This window comes from Triticum aestivum, chromosome 1B, assembly GCF_018294505.1.
Source record: "Triticum aestivum cultivar Chinese Spring chromosome 1B, IWGSC CS RefSeq v2.1, whole genome shotgun sequence".
Taxonomy (NCBI): Eukaryota; Viridiplantae; Streptophyta; class Magnoliopsida; order Poales; family Poaceae; genus Triticum; species Triticum aestivum.
This window is the reverse complement of record NC_057795.1, coordinates 632,603,322-632,609,518: the sequence shown is the minus strand read 5'-3', so window position 1 is coordinate 632,609,518 and position 6,197 is coordinate 632,603,322. Positions and strand designations below refer to the sequence as shown.

Sequence of the window (6,197 nt, the reverse complement as noted above, 5' to 3'; positions counted from 1 at the left end):
AATTATGATCACGATGAACAAGATGCATAGGATAGAACTTCTGGTGAAATTCCAACTTCAATCGTTTATAATTCCAAGATCCCGTATCATCACATAGCCTATACCATGTCAATGCGTCTCCACTCAAAGATAGAGGAAAGACCTTCCTCTTGACAACATCATCGGGAATACCTGCAAGCTTAAATAATCCACAAACTTCATCCACAAAGATAAGGTGTAAACCGGGATGCAATGTTCCATCTCCTGCAAAGGGATTAGCTAGTAGTTTCTCTATCATAACCGAAGGAATTTCAACGTGAACATTTTCAGTAGGTTCAGTAGGTTGAGGAGCAACTCTTTGCTCTACTAGTCGGGGCGAAGATGCCACGAACAAGCCCTCAAAGGATTAGTTTCCATAGTAACAAGTGACAGAAAATTTCAGCACACTATATAAATGTTTCCTTACCAAGTTCCACTCACCAAGGCGCTTCACTCCCCGACAACGGCGCCAGAAAAGAGTCTTGATGACCCACAAGTATAGGGGATCTATCATAGTCCTTTCGGTAAGTAAGAGTGTCGAACCCAACGAGGAGCAGAAGGAAATGCCAAGCGGTTTTCAGTAAGGTATTCTCTGCAAGCACTGAAATTGTAGGTAATAGATAGTTTTGTGATAAGATAATTTGTAACGGGTGACAAGCAATGAAAGTAAATAAGGTGCAGCAAGGTGGCCCAATCCTTTTTGTACCAAAGGACAAGCCTGGACAATTTCTTATAATGAGAAAAGTGCTCCCGAGGACACATGGGAATTATCGTCAAGCTAGTTTCATCACGCTCATATGATTCACGTTTGTTACTTTGATAATTTGATATGTGGGTGGACCGGTGCTTGGGTACTGACCTTTCTTGGACAAGCATCCCACTTATGATTAACCCCTATTGCAAGCATCCTCAACTACAAAATAAGTATTAAGGTAAACCTAACCATAGCATGAAACTAATGGATCCAAATCAGCCCCTTACGAAGCAACGCATAAACTAGGGTTTAAGCTTCTTTCACTCTAGCAACCCATCATCTACTTATTACTTTCCAATGCCTTCCTCTAGGCCCAAATAATGGTTAAGTGTCATGTAGTCGACGTTAACATAACACCACTAGAGGAGAGACAACATACATCTCATCAAAATATCGAACGAATACCAAATTCACATGACTACTAATAGTAAGACTTCACCCATGTCCTCAGGAACAAACGGAACTACTCACAAAGCATATTCATGTTCATAATCAGAGGGGTATTAATATGCATAAAGGATCTGAACATATGATCTTCCACCAAGTAAACCAATTAGCATCAACTACAAGGAGTAATCAACACTATTAGCAACCCACAGGTACCAATTTGTGGTTTTGGATACAAGATTGGATACAAGAGATGAACTAGGGTTTGAGAGGAGATGGTGCTGGTGAAGATGTTGATGGAGATTGACGCCCTCCCGATGAGATGATCGTTGGTGATGACGATGGTGATGATTTCCCCCTCCCGGAGGGAAGTTTCCCCGATAGAACAGCTCCGCCGGAGCCCTAGATTGGTTCCGCCAAGGTTCCGCCTCGTGGCGGTGGAGTTTCGTCTCGTGAGCGTGCTTATGATTTTTTTCAGGGTAAAAGAGCTCATATAGCAGAAGATGGGTACCGGAGGGCCACCAGGGGGCCCAGGAGACAGGGGGGCGCACCCAGTAGGGAGGGGGGCGCCCCCCACCCTCCTGGCCAGGGTGTGGGCCCCCTCAGGTACTTTCTTTGCCCAATAATTCTTATTAAATCCAAAAATGACTTTCGTGGAGTTGCAGGTCTTTTGGAGCTATGCAGAATAGGTTTCCAATATTTGCTCCTTTTCCAGCCAGAATCCCAGCTGCCGGCATTCTCCCTCTTCATGATAAACCTTGTAAAATAAGAGAGAATAGCCATAAGTATTGTGACATAATGTGTAATAACATCCCATAATGCAATAAATATCAATATAAAAGCATGATGCAAAAATGGACGTATCAAGCCCCAAGTGGTTCGCCATCGCCTTCGACCCCCGCTGCATGTGGATGACTTTGAAGTAGGGGTCGACGAGCTTGCGCTCGTTGAACTCGGCCTTGATGCGGTACCAATACGTGTCGAAGCTCTGGTTCGTGCCGGTGATCGGGTCGAGGCAGACGACCTTCCACGCTTCGGCGAGGCACTCATCTTCCTTGGTCGCCCACTTGATGCGCGGCTCGCCGGTCTTGGCCGCCCCTTTCTTCTTCTTCTTCTTCTTCTTCTTCTTCTTCTTCTTCTTCTTGCCTTTCCTCGTCGGCGCCGGCTCCTCCTCCTCCTCCTCCTCCTCCTCCTCCTCCTCATCCGGCTCTTCCTCGCCATAGTCGAGTTCGGCGTCCATGTCGCCGAGATCAATCGAGCCGTCTTGGGTAGTAAACCCGGGGGAAGCGGCGGCAGCTGCCGAGCCGGCTGCGATGATGTCTTCCATGTCGGCTTCCATCGCGTCGGCGTCGACAAGATGCGACGAGGACGACGCTTGCGAGTAAAGGCCGCGGCGGAGAGGTAGCATCGGTGAAGCTGCGTAGTCCGGCGGCGAGTACGTGTACGGAGGGTACTGCACGCCGGCAAACGCGGGCGATGGCGTGCGCTGGACCGGGGCCCATGGGGAAAGGTGATGTTGGGGTTGAAACCACCGTGGACGTCGCCATCGGCATAGCCCGGCGACAGCGTGCTCCATGGGTGTGGCGACGACGAGAACCCGGCCGGAGAGCCGACACTTTGCTGGCTCGAGGCGTGCGGGTCGTGCCCACGGGGTGGATTCATCATCGCCGCGCGAGCCACCTCCGCTTGTTCGGCCGCGCGCTCCACCAGCTCCGTCGCTGCCGCTGCGGCAGCCGCGTGCGCCGCCCTCTCCCTGGCCTTGTTGGCCCTGTTGCGTCTATCGGCGGTGACGGCCTCCCGGCGCTGCACATCCACCTTCCGGTCAGCGTTGGTCATGCCCGGGGGCTTGGACGGTGGCGCCCTCGGCTTCCTTTGCTTCGGCTGGGCGACGACAGTGGTTGTGGGATCCGTCGCGGCGCGGAGCATCACGTACTTCTTCGACGGCATGGCGGGCAGCTTGGAAGGGAGGAGGCGGAGTTTGGCGGGAGGAATGGAGAATGAGAGGGAAGCCGAGGGGGAAAGCGGGAGGAAATGGCAGGAAAAGTGCCTCCTCTCGCCGACAGAGCGGACCAACGCCACTTTTGCTTCGGCCGGCGACACCCGAGCGCTTGGGTTCGGGGCGGGATCGCCGGCTCTGGATTTGGCCCAAACCAGCGCTAAACGAGGTCCTTGGGGGCGTGACTGGGCCGATTTTCGGCCACCGGCGCTAAAAATTCACCGGGGGGGGGGGGGGGGGGGCTGCTGGGGGCGCGGCTGGAGATGCTCTAAAGCTGTTGTTGTTAGAATTTGATGCAAAGCAGTGCTGAGCTCTTGGAACTGCTGAATGGCTTGAGTAGTCAGGCATGTGAAAGAGATCTATACAGTTTGGCAAAGCTAGGGCCTCTTTGAGGGATATCTTCTTTGATTTGTAGGACTGAAAACTATAGAAATTCCGTCTAAGACTACTTACATGCAATTCTAAAATAAAATTTCCATCGAGACAATAACATCGTGGATCTGTTTTGTTTGTTCCAATGACAAGTATGTCATCAATCTAATGTTACATAATTTTTTTCCGTGTTCTTCTGATGCAACAAATGACATCTACTACACATGACATTCCAGTGTTCTCAATTTCTGTCGAATTAAACATGCGCCAACATTCTATTTATACGGGTGTTTTTTCTCTTTTTCCATTTCCATGTGTTCGTACACACCGCGCATTCAAAAAAGGCCCTAATAATCGTTTTCCCTCCGTGGCCCGCCGCTTGGTCATGTGGTTGTAAGCTCTTGGGATCAACGCTGTTTGAACACAGACCGGAAACGTTTGAATGGATCCATCACTCCATCAGGCTCCTATCTACGACCCGCAGAGCTCGACTAGAACGGACTTGTGTGCAGCGGTGCTGAAGACATCGCCCACATGGAGGTGGAGAAAACTGCGAGCTTAGCCGGACACGACGACGACGACTTGGACTTGAGACTTCATATAACTTTCTTGGTCCCGAAGGAGATACATCATCATCAGCTACTAGTAGTACTGACTATTCACTACTCAGTGCCAGGTAACTTTTCTCTGTCGACTGTCGCTGTTGAAAGGTTAGATGCCATGCTCATCTTTCCTTCAGTAATAGTAGCCGATGATGATCACCTCTGTGCTGCGATCACTAGCTTATTTGAATAGCCCACTTGCCAGCGCTGCCAACTGGGCTGTCGCTGTTCATGTTGTTGCTTGTTGAGAGTTCTCTGAAGTCTGAACTCCTTGTGTGTCTCGCACCTGATGCTGGCTTGCAGAAACAGAACGGAACAAGTGCACAGGGAAGCCCACGCAGAGGAAAGACAAACGGGAAAGCGCGTGCGTACTGGTTGCATTGGAAGAAATCGTTGGACTTGTTAGGTCGGGAAGGAATATCTCCGGATGGCTACGTGAGCCGACCGAAAATTCTTGAGAGCACTTCTCCTCAAACCAAGATGCGTGAAGCTAGCTAGGGCGCCATGTGTAGCTACTGAAGGGGCTGAAATGGACACATTGAGACATTGACTGGACGCGTCCGCAAACGTTTGAGAGGCCAAAATTCAGTTGTAGATGCCGTAAGCTCTTGGGATCAATGCAGTCTGAATACAGACCGACAAGATTTGAATGGATACATCACTAGGCCTCTATCGACGACCTGCAAAACTTGACTAGAACGAATGTGTGTGCACCAGGAGACATCACCCACATGGAGGCGGAGAAGACCGCGAGCTCTGTCTCACACGACGACTTAGACTTGAGACTTCTAACTTTCTTTGCCCGGGAGGCCAAGCTGAATAATAGTACTTGATGTCTCTCAAGACAAAACAAAAATATTTCTTGCCAGGAAGTATTTTTGTCGTAGTTCAAAGGTTTAGATGTCAGCCATACTTATTTTACTTCGGTGATAGAAGATGATGATCAACTTTCGCTTCAGTCTCCCGCCTGTTTGAATTTTCCATGACTACATACGTACATGATTCGGTAAGCAAAATATTATCATGAGCATAGATATACTGCCCGCCGTTTGTGGCCCCACTTGCCAATCACAATGTTAGGCCGTCGCTGTTCGTGCTACTTGAGAGTTCTTTGAAGTCTGAACTCCCTGTGTGTTTGGCACCTGATGCTAGCTTGCAGAAACAAAGCAGAACAGCTAAACAGGGAAGCCACACATGCGTGGTTGCTTGATGTGCCCAAGATATGTGAAGCTACTGTAGACGTATAGCTAGCTCGATAGCTCCATCCGATTCTTCTAAGGAGAAAAAGAAGTGATCGATTCCATTTTAACACCAAATTTGTGTTGGAGCAGAATAGCATTTGGTTTCTTTGAATATGATGTGCAGTATGAAATTCCATTCCGTGGCTGTTCGTCCACAACATACGTACATCTGTGCTCAATGCTAGATGTTATTACTCTGGAACACGTATTTTTTTTGTTTACGTGCTGAAATCACATGATGAGAGGATCACCGTCAAATCGACCTCAAGAAAATGGATCGATTCTGACATATGAATTGTTTGGTAATTTAAGCTCGTCGACACTGGACTTATTTACTCATGGGGACTGTTTGTTAATTAAGTATACATTTCTCCTTTCTCCTTAGAGAAAACATGGGATGACACGGACCATGTTCTTCCCTGCTAAAAATTCAACCTTCTGTAAGACAGACATATGATGATCTGCTGCATTTTCTTCCAACCAAATCATACTACTCCCTCCATTCAATATGGACTGCACACAAATGAGCTATATATTAACGTAGTTTAGAGTGTAGATTCACTCATTTTGCTTCATATATAGTTTATATTAAAATCTTTAAAAAGACTTGTATTTAGGAACGAAGGAAATACTGCTATGTAGTATGCACTCCAACAACTAATGGACGGATATATATTAACGTAGTTTAGAGTGTAGATTCACTCATTTTGCTTCATATATAGTTTATATTAAAATCTTTAAAAAGACTTGTATTTAGGAACGAAGAAAATACTGCTATGTAGTATGCACTCCAACAACTAATGGACGGATAATGGCGCCTTAGTGGG

The 6,197-nt window shown here is 47.9% G+C and overlaps 1 pseudogene; it reads left to right on the top strand.

Annotated features, from left to right (window-relative positions):
- The first annotated feature begins 3,104 nt into the window (after window positions 1-3,104).
- LOC123080889 (AFG1-like ATPase) overlaps window positions 3,105-6,197 on the top strand; it is a 38,389-nt pseudogene continuing 35,296 nt past the window's right edge.